This window comes from Trichosurus vulpecula, chromosome 1 (genome assembly GCF_011100635.1).
Source record: "Trichosurus vulpecula isolate mTriVul1 chromosome 1, mTriVul1.pri, whole genome shotgun sequence".
Classification (NCBI taxonomy): domain Eukaryota; kingdom Metazoa; phylum Chordata; class Mammalia; order Diprotodontia; family Phalangeridae; genus Trichosurus; species Trichosurus vulpecula.
This window is the reverse complement of record NC_050573.1, coordinates 329,881,645-329,893,099: the sequence shown is the minus strand read 5'-3', so window position 1 is coordinate 329,893,099 and position 11,455 is coordinate 329,881,645. Positions and strand designations below refer to the sequence as shown.

The 11,455-nt window shown below is 35.2% G+C and overlaps 1 pseudogene; it reads right to left on the bottom strand.

Moving 5' to 3' along the window:
• Window positions 1-542: 542 nt before the first annotated feature.
• On the bottom strand, window positions 543-1,083 carry LOC118829466 (annotated as a pseudogene).
• Between the last annotated feature and the right edge of the window lie 10,372 nt (window positions 1,084-11,455).

Genomic DNA, 11,455 nt, shown 5'->3' with positions numbered 1-11,455 from the left:
GTTGTTACTGCAAAACCTACACTAAGCGTATTTTTCTATTCTCTGTATTCAAGCATTTTACTTATCTTTTATTTTTTACTATTTAAAAAAATACACTGAGTTCATATTGATAAAACAATCACCAAACTGGATCTCAACACAAATCTCACAAGCCAGTAGGTGTAGCTTTTGACTCTGCTGCTTCACATCAACCTTCAGGAACCCAACTGTCAATATGCTTAAACTCTCTTCCCAGTGTTTACTGGTGAGTTGATTTTTTTACAATAATATAACAAAAGCTGAGTAACATTGCATAGCAATGCCAGAAACTGCTCCATTGGAAACAAAATCTATTTACAGCAAATGAGAAACCTCTTTACAGACCTGCATTTGCCATAATTACGGCATGGTGCAATACATACTGTGACAAGGGGTGGGAAAAAATAACTTCCAGCACTCGATACCACAAAGTAGCATAGTTTGCCACATGAGAGTAGAGTAAAGGGCGTAAAGGAGGAAATAAGGAGGAGAGAAGGAAAGAGGGAAGAGGAACTTTTGTTGTTTCATTTCTGGTTTCTGAGATGATTAGACAAACCAGTCCAGTCCTTCATAGAGCCCATCCCCCGTGGCACAAACGGCTTGGATTTACCAGTTTCCGTGAAGAAGACAATGCCGTCCAAGTTTATCTGTGATTTCAGCTGCATTCATGGCATTGGGAAGATCCTGTTTGTTAGCAAACACTAATAAGATGGCATCTCTAAGCTTACCCTCTGCCAACATTCTCATCACTTGTAGGGCCTCCTTCACTTGTTCTTTGTCACTATTGTCAACCACAAAGATCAATCCTTGTGTGTTCTGGAAGCAATGGTGCCATAAGGGTCAGAACTTGACATGACCACCTACATCCCACATTGTGAAGCTAATGTTTTTTATATTCTACAGTTTCTATGTTGAAACCTATAGTGGGAATAGTAATTACTACCCAGCTTCAGTTTGTACAAAACAGTTATCTTTCTTTCAGCATCCAGACCAACCACTAGAATCTGCATTTCCTTTTTTGCCAAAGAATCCCTTGAAGAGGTTAGCAAATATATTCCCCATATTCCAATGTGGGGATGTGCTGAATATTGGCAAAAGAAACCTCTCTGCTCCGGAGCCTCAGGCTTCCTGTCTCCTCATCCTGGAGCAGCTGCTGCTTGTTTTTATTGGCTCTTCAGGCATTGGTTTCACTCCCACAAGATGGTGGCTCCCCACCCCCCATCTGTAAATTCTTACTTTGTACCTGTTTATGCATTTTTGTTTTAAAATGGACTTTAATATTTATTAAAATAAAGACTCCCAAACTGACTAAAGTCACTAGCCCTTGAAGTTTTTTTTTTTTTTCCTGAGCCTGGTATTTTAGCATGAATTCCAAGGTAAGGTCAATATGAATTCACTTTCATGCTCCTACTAATCTAGCTATAATATGAACCCTTATTAAACAAAGAAGCCAGATGCACTGACAAAAGAATCTGGGCTTACCAGTGCCATTTCCCCTCCTCCACCCCTCAAAGAATCAAATTATTAGCTAGGCTTATGGAATTTTCTTCATTCCAGTCAGAGGTCTGTAGTGGATTCTAATTTTTGTTTGGGTGATGCACTTATCTGTTATTCTTACAACATATTTTATGTAATATAATTTCACATGAAAGATTGCCTTCATTGGATTAACCTTCTTCATTTGCCATGTTCTCCAAAGAAAGATTTTGGAATATAATAAAAGCTAAAACAGATGAGCCACAAAGCATAATTTGTTCCAAATGATTTGGGATTGTAAAAAAAAAAACTGAATCCAACAATCAAACATGAAGATTTGTTATTACTGCGATTACTTGAAGGAGTGTGGCAAAGGTGTTGTTAGACACTTAAAAAAGAGGCATATTTTTCACTTACTTTATTCTTTCTCATGGTATTATTTCCTTTTGATCTGTTTCTTCTTCCACTACTATGATGAATATGGAAATATATTTTGCATGATAGCATATACAAAGCTATGTCAAACTTTCAGAAAAGGGAAGAGGAGGGAAAAAAATTGGAATTCAAAGTCTTGTGAAAATGAATTCTAAAATTTTTTCTTGATATGTAATTTGGGAAAAATGCTATTTAAATAAAAAAAGAAAAAAAAAAGAAATCCTAGAACTATTTTAGGAGTAATATTATTTTTCTCTAATTCTACTTGTTATTTTTTCCAATTACATAAAAAAACAATTTTAATTTTTTTTTATTTTGACTTCCAAATTGTTTCCTTCCTTCCCTCTCATAACCTGTATGTAAGACACCAAGCAATTTGATATGTGTTATACCTGTATGGTCATGCAAAACATATTTCTGTATTAAGAGTTATGTTGTAGAAAAAAACAGTCCAAAAAAGAGAATAAAGTAAAAAAAATAACAGGCTTTCATCTACATTGAGATTCCATTAGTTCTTTATCTTGTGGTGGATAGTTTTTTTAATCAAATATAATTGTCTTGGATCTTTGTATTGCTGAGAATAGCTAAGTTATTCACGGTTGATCATTGTACAATGTTGCTATTACTGTGTGCAATGTTCTCCTGGTCTGCTCATTTCACTCTACATCAGTTCATGTAAGTCTCTCCAGGGTTATGTTTTTTTAAAGCATCTTGCTCATAATTTCTTACAGCATAAAAGTATTCCACCACAATCATATACCACAACTTGTTTAGCCATTTCCCAATCGATGGGCTGACCTTCAATTTCTGCTTGTTTGCCACCACAAAAATTGCTGCTATAAATATTTTTGTACAAAGAGGTCCTTCCCCCACCCTTTTTTTGATTTCTGTGATGTAGACCTAGTAGTGGTATTTCTGGGTCAAAGTGAATGCACAGTTTTATTGCACTTTGGAAAAAGTTCCAGATTGTTCTCCAGAATGGTTGGATCAGTTCACCACTCCACTAGCAGTGCATGCATGTTTTAATTTTTCCACCTACACTCCAACATTTGTTATTTTCCTTTTCTGTCATATTAGCCAATCTGATAGAAATAAGGTGGTATCTTAGAGCTGTTTTAATCTAGATTTTGCTGATCAATAGAGATTTAGAGCATTTTTTCCATATGATTATAGATAAGCTTTGATTTCATCCTCTGAAAACTGCCTGTTTGTATCCTCTGACCATTTATCAATTGGGGAAACCTTATACATTTGACTCAGTTTTCATATATTTGAGAAATTATGCTTTTGTCAGAGAAAAGTGCTATAATTAATTTTCCCAGTTTTCTGCTTTCCTTCTAATCTGGCTGATTAAACTTTTGTTTGTGCAAAAACTTTTAAATTTAACATAATCAAAGTTATCAATGTAACATCTCATAATCCTCTCTGTCTCTTGTTTGGTCATAAATTCTTCCTATATCCATAGATCTGACAGGGAAACTATCCCATGTTCACCTAATGTACTTATGATACCACCTTTTATGTCTAAATCATGTACCTATTTTGAAATTATCTTGGTAACTCAGGAGAGATATTGGTCTATATCTAGTTCCTGCTGAACTACTTTCCAGTTTTTCCAGCAGTTTTGGTTCAAAGTGAGTTCTTGTCCCAAAAGCTAGGATCTTTGCATTTATCAAACAGTAGATTACTACAGTCATTACCTATTATGTATTGTGTACCCAATCTATTCTACTGATCTACTGATCAACCACTCAATTTCTAACCAGGGGTGGGGAACCTGTGGCCTTGAGGCCACATGTGGGCCTCTAGGTCCTCAAGTGTGGCCCTTTGACTGAATCCAAACTTTGAAGATTCTGTCAAGGGGCCACACTTGAGGACCTGAAAGGATACATGTGGCCTTGAAGCTGTAGGTTCCCCACCCCTGTCTTAGTATGAAACAGTTTTGATGATTTCCACTTTGTCATACAGGTTGAGCTCTGGAACTGCTAAGGTCCCTTCCTTCACATTTGTTTTTTCATAAATTCCCTTGCTATTCTTGACCTTTTCCTCTTCCCGATGAATTTAGCTATTGATTTCTAGCTCTTTAAAACAGCTTTTGATTGATTGATTGGTATGGCAGTAAATAAGTACATTAATTTAGGTAGGATTACTATTTTTATTATATTTTTGAGCTCTTCCAATATGTCTTTTTGGGCCTGATAGCAATTTACATTCTTGAGAATTTTCATGAACCATTTTTTCCCTTTTTTTCAGGGGGGAAGGCAGGGCAATTGGGGTTAAGTGACTTGCCCAAGGTCACTCAGCTAGTAAGTGTGTCAAGTGTCTAAGGCCAGATTTGAACTCATGTCTTCCTGATTCCAGGGCTGGTGCTCTACTCACTGTGCCACCCAGTTGCCCCTCATGAGCCATTTAGACACGGCTGTCTTTTGAGTTCGTGTTTTCATCTTCCCTGTCACCATAGTAGTTTTCTATGGTCATTTTTTTGGCTAATTTTTTTCGGCCTATTTCTTGACTTTTAATTTTGTGTCAACATTGGGCTCTGTTCCTGGGAGGATGGACACTGTCCCAAGATTCAGATTTTTTCATCTTACTCTTTTAAGAGCTAATACTGGAGATGTTTAAGTTTTCAGTTCTTCCATCATGGTATAATCTTAGAAGAGGTGTGGTTACTGCTCTCCTGTCTTGTGCTGGACCCCTTCTGATCTATAGGCTGAGAGCTCTAGAAGTATGTGCTTGCAATTTCATGTTGTTTGGGGCCTGCACTGGCTTGCCAGGGCACTGCCCATTCCTGACATGACTCTACTTTCATCCCAGGGAGACAGAACTATCCTATCAACCTTTCAAGTTGTCTTGGACTGGAAAATTGTTTCGTTATATCCTTTTGTTGTCTCTGCCTTCTAGAATTATTTTGAGATAATACTGTAAAGTTGTTTGGAGGTGGATTTGGGAGAATTCAGAGAATTCTTGGCTCTACCGAGGAGCAATATTATTGAAATAATTGTATAACCTTCATACATGATGACTTAGAAGATAATTACACTCTTTTGTATAAGTTTGGGCATTTCTTTTAAAGTGTCATATGATAGTCATGCCCACATGCATACAAACACACACACACACACATACACATACCACACACACACACACACACACACACATTCTTTAAATCCTGGTTGGCGGTTTTCAGAGATGTTATAAAAATCTGGTATTTCTACTTCAAGTTAGATGAATCTTATCCCTGTAGTTGAAGGCCATCCATGGCCTATTTCTTAATCTTATAAGGTTGTAGTTGTTGAAGAAACAGCTAGAGCAAATCTTCTTTTATTGAATTCATTTCATTGGCAATAAAAAAACATATTTGGAAATATAATCCTTCCAATTTAAAGGAAACTGAAGAGAATATTGTTTACCTTTCAAAAGTCTTACGTAATCCACTATTTTTTCCTAACATGAATAAAGAATGTGAAGAAATGTTTACCATTTTCTTACAAGAACAAAGATGCTTTGCTTCATTTCATCTTTCCTAAATGAGCCTCTGTTGCTAAGACAAATTAATATGCTAGTTGATATTTCTCACACTTCAGCAAATCAAGAATATCCTGGCTATAATGATCACCCCTGCCCAGCAGGTATCTCTAAGTGAATAACAAACAAAATTAGCTTTGTATGCAAACACTGCTTACAATAATCATTTGACAGAACGGGGCTAAAAAGTCTTTCTTTTCCTGACTAGAAATAAGCAGATTGCATTCTACTTTAGTTTGTAATTTCAAAGAATGGGCCAATTAGTTTGCTTAAAATGCTGCAACAACAAAACAGCCTAAAAAATTGAATGCCTCCTCTACTTTTTTTTTTGAAGACTCAGTGTTGATTTCTTTTTTTTCTTTTTATTTTCTTCTTTAAAACTCACAACCTAATAGACTATTGAAGCATTTTTTGTTCTGGTCTCTATATTTCCTCATTTTTTTTCCATCTGACAAAATCTCATTTATTTTTTAAAGGACCTTCTTGGCTGCTACCAAGGAAATTAAAATGTCTATTTCTTGCATTTTGCAGAAAAAAAATTGGTATATTTTTCAGTATTCTGATGTATACCATGTCTTTTTGCAAAAAAAAAAAAAAGTCACAGAATTTAAATGTAATCATTTTGGCAAATGAGCCTCCTAATCATTTACAACAATTTGTAAAATGCAAAGATTTCAGAAAAAAACCCCAACAAAACAAAAGCAAAAACAACCTGCCAGCACCAAGAGCTAGTGGATATGAAAAATTAAGCTCCTTCTCCTCCCTTCTCCCAAATTACCATCTGTTAGCAGTAGCTTGAGGATTCTGGGACAAAGTTCTCACTATCAGTTTGTCTAAGGAATATAAAATAAATGGCATAACATAAAAATGGGAATTTGGAGACATTAGCCTGACTGTTAGCCTTGCTGTGGTTAGCAGCAAACAATGGGCGAAATTTCAATAGAAAAAAGAAAAAAAATTCCTAATGCTAATGTTGTCTTTCTTCCATGCCCCATGATATTTATACGCCAAAATAATAGATCTTTATGTTTTCTAGGTATGTGGCTAGGTTGTCACTATTGTTTTTGTCTTTGCTTTTTTCTTCTTTTCTTATGAATTTGTGTCTAATTTCCAGAAAAAAGGTATTATTTAGAACTTCAGGGAACAAGTTTGTAATAGGGAGCCATGGGGAGAAAAGTAACAATCTATGACATTTTGTTCAATCAAATTAGGGTGTCTAAACTTTTCAATCCACCTTTTTGGCACTGAAATTGTTTTGATTTTTGAAATTTTTGAAATTGTTTTTGATTATTCAGGTTGCCTAGGAATGAAAGAGGGGAAACTAAAAGCATTTTTTGGTGAAAAAATGAGGTTGGTGAAGTGTTTGACAGAGTAGCTATGTTGATACTTTTTATAAAACTGCTTTTATGAACAAAATCCTATAGAATCATTTTGGAATTCTCCAGTTTCTAGTTTTAGAAGTGATATCCTTCAAAGAATAGTCTAAATTTCAAAAAACTCTTCTTATACAAAAAAGTTATTTAATCTAATCTTTCTTTTATTACTAAAATATTAGATTAGTGTTTTTCAGTTTTAAAAAATGTGAATATATTACCAAAAATCCACACAAGCTATAAAGTTAAATTTCAAGGGAAGAAAAATGCAAAATTGTCTTTTCATGCTATGTAATTCTTATCTGTGCTCTGGAAAATTAATCAACAATAGGGAATATGGATAATCTGGGGGTTTGTATTTTAAAATTGAAAATTACCTGTAAAATAAAAATTATAAAGACTTTTCTTTCTTTTTTTAGATTTTTAGCACCAATCCTAAAATTATTTCAAACTAATGTCATGGAAACTGTGTTTTAGCATTGTTCATAGACTCCATGTACTAACAAAACACTAATTCAATACAGTATGATGAACGTTTCTTAATCACCATACTACTCATTAGGGAATATATAAAGAAAATAAAATGATGTTCTTGCCTTATAGTTTAGTAGGAGTGATAGACATATTAGAATACATTAGAATACATAGATGTTAGAAGAAATATGATGAGTGTATATAATCAGTACAAAGTGGAAAGAGATCAGATGATGGAGAAATCATTTGGGAAAAGTAGAAAAAGTTTTCAGAAGCACATGGTATGTTAATGTAGGCTTGTCACATTATTTTAAAATTTATTTTATATGAAGAATAACATAATTTTGTAAGACATTATAATATTCTGTCCTTGAAATTTAATTTTGGGGTTTCTGATGAGATTGTTTAGTGGTTCACTCTAAACTGAGAACACCTTTATTAACTCAAAATTACAACAGATGCACCGTATAAAGTGAAAAAATATTACACACCCACACTCACATCTCTCACCTCCACCAAAACACACAGAGGGAGCAAGGGAAAAAAATGAAATCCTCATATGGAACATCTTACAGGAAAAACAAAAGAAAATAAAACCTTAAGAGCTTTAAATGAGAAAGCTAAAAAGAATCCTCAAACACAATAAATATTATAGGTTAAAAAAAAGAAAAAAAATACATTTTCAAAAAGATAGCTCAATATAACAACAACTAAACCTACAGAAGTTAGAAGCAACTAACCACAAAAACTTTCAATGTTTTAAAAAAGGGATTTAAAGGAAAATCTGGCAATTATTAAAATGCATATCAAATTACTGAAAGAATCGCAAATGATGCTGACATTTCAATTAAAAAACATTTATTAATCACCTAATATGAACTAGGTGTGGTACTAAATAAACCCTTTGATAACTTGTAACATTAGCTGGAAAATTTTAATAAAGAGTGAAAATTCTAAAGAGCAAACAAGAACAATATCACAAATGATGTTGATATTTCAATTAGAAAAACATTTATTAAGCACCTAATATGTGCTAGGTATGGTACTAAATCCTTTGATAGCTTGTAACATTCACTGGAAAATTTTAATGAAGGAGGGAAAATTCTAAGGAACAAACAAGACCAGATGGAAAAGACACCAAAAATTCAGTAAAAGAAGACCTAAGACAGTAAAATTAAAATAAATCAACAAAATTGCAGCACAACTTGGGAAATAAATTTCTACAAATCAAGAAAACTGAGCAGAGTATGGTGATTGAATAAGAGACTTCGTCTCCAGAAAAAAAAAAGAATTTGATTACTATAAGAGATTATGAAAGAAAATTGCCCAGAAGTATTAGTAATAAAGGGCAAAAGGCTACTCAAAGTCCATAGGGTATTGTTCCAGAAGAAAGCACCCTTTCTCCCTCAGAAATTTAGTCAACATACAAAGATGAAATATCAAAGAGAAAATTTTAGAAGTGAAGGGGATCAATTTCCATATCAAAATTAGTCTTTAAATCATTCTTCAGTGAAGATAAATTATTTTAAAGTCTATTATGGGTACTTGTTCTAGGCCAAGCTGGGGGCAGGGATGGACTGAGTTGCTTATGAAGGGCTGCTAATAAAGGAGTTTGATGGATGGGCAGGCCAGATCCTGAAAGCCCTGTGGGGGACTCTTGGCTCCCAGCTGCCCCGGGCCCTATAGGATGTCTGAGGTACATGTGCTTCTTCTGACTACTTGCATATATCTATTCACAAACATATACAGTACAAATACTTCAGAGGTACCATTATGTTTCAATGGCTAGATATTTTATTTTAAATATCCATGTTATTCTTAACTGGAACTCTCAGGCACATAGTAGGGCCTTCCTATTATTATTCTTTGATTTAGAGAACACTGGTATAAATAATCATGATTCAACTGATATTACTTTGGACAAATAAGACTACTCTGGCAGTTTCATCAAGTGGAAGCTTTCTTCTAATATTATATTTAAGTTCAGAAAGATCACAGCTAAATGTGTAGATAAATGAAAACAAAACTTAAGCTACCCTGAATACTACTTAATCACAAAGCCAAGTTTAAATAGTGCTAAAATGGAGATTGCACAGAAACCAGGAAAAGGAATATCTTTTTCTTTTGCAAGTCATTTGTGAGCCTCTTGGTTTGTGAAGTTGAGGGCTTAGAAATAGGATCCATGTAGAAAAACCTGGAAAAACTTATAGGAATTGATGTTGAGTAAAGTGAGGAGAACCAGAAGAACATTGTATACAGCAACGGCAACACCGTGCAATGATTAACTATGGTAGATTCAACTATTCTCAGCAATTCAATGATCTAAGACAATCTCAAAAGACTCATGAGGGAAAATGCTAATGACATCCAGAGAAAGAACTATGGAGTCTGAATTCCCATTGAAGCATACTATTTTTACTTTTTTATTGTTTTTTTTCTTTCTCAAGGTTTTTCTTGGTTTTTCCCTTTTGTTCTGATTCTTCTTTCACAACATGACTAATGTGGAAATGTTTAACAAGATTATACATGTATAACCTATATCAGATTGCTTACTTTCTTGGACAGGGGGGAGGGAGAGAGGGAGAAAAATTGGGAACTCAAAATTTTACAAAATGAATATTGAAAATTATCTTTACATGTGACTGGAAAAATTCTATTAAAAATAGGATAAATGGAGCAGATCCAGCTAAAGAAATTTTATTGTAAGAATTAGTTTCTCTTTTACCTTGATCCAAGTTTCATTGCAAAGAAAGCTATATTTCCCACCGCCACCCCTGTCCCTTAACTCAGCCTGCCATTTAAATGTTTACTTATTAATGATACAAGTCCAAATGTTCCCTAAGTATTCCCAAGTCTTTTTTGTAAAGGAACAAAAACATGGGGATGGATTTCCTTTATAGTTATTCTGCAAGTGAGATTTATTTACAAAATCAAGAATACCAATTCATGCCACATTTTCCATTCCTTTCCCCTAAATGATATTTAGAACTTTGAGTTCCAAGTTTGGGAAATTCTGAAGATTTTACCTTTTTGAATTCTGGTAAGACCTAGCTATAGGAAACCTATGAAAGTGAATCTATGACCAGGATTGCATCTGTGGCAGAATTATGGCACCTTTGAGTACTAAGCAGCTCTGCATAGAAGCCTATCAGCTGTTTGTTACCAGGAGATGTTTTCCAAAAACTCTTGGGTTTTTGGTTTTGTCTTGTTTTGGGTGGAGGTGGGGTGGGAATGAGGGTAGGGGAGTGCCAAAATAAAAGAGGGATGTATTCCAGCTTCCTTCTTTATTTGCATGAATGAATGAATGAGACATTTATTAAGTGCTTACTATGCAAAAAGCCTTGTGCTAAGTGCTAGGGATACAAATGGAAAGTAAGGCAGCTCTGGTTTCCGTAATTTCATCTTCTAATGATGGAGATGAAATAAAAAACTACTCTGTACAATATTTTTTTTATAAAAATTAATAAAGGGTGGAGCCAAGATGGTGGAGTAAAAGCAGGGACTTGCTTGAGCTCTCCCCCAAATGCCTTCATATTAATATAAAAAATTACTCTAAACAAATTCTAGAGCTACAGAACCCATAAAATGACAGAGTGAAAAGTCTGCAGCCCAAGACAAGCTGGAAGGTCAAGGGGAATTTCTATCACATGGTGTTGGGAACAAAGTGCAGCCCAGTGTGGCCCTGCCAGCACAAACTGAGCTAGAGCACACCAGACCAGCCAGGCCTCAGAGCACTGAATCACTGGTAGCTGTGGCAGTTTCCAGACTTTTCAACCCACAAATGCCAAAGACAACTTAGCATGTCAGTGGGAAAACTCTGTTGGATCTGGATAAATGAAGAGCACAGTCTGACCCCAGCCCCAAGGTGGCAGAGGTGGCTATAGCAGCAATGGCTGCTTCTGGAGCTCCAGGCCTGCAGACAATAGGAGAATCAAGTGGCTGATCGGAGCAGGAGTGGAGAGGTCTCTTTGCTGGTGCTAAGGCAGGATTCTCTTGCTTTGCCCTGTTTGGATCTGGGTTGCAGTCCTGGATAGTGGTCCTGGGGTGAGGAGGAGTGCTGGTGTGGCAAAGTTTATGGTGGCTCTGGAGAGGGAATCCTCCATGCAGTTCCAGGGCATAGAAGAATGTTTGAGGTCACTCACAGACCAGAGCAC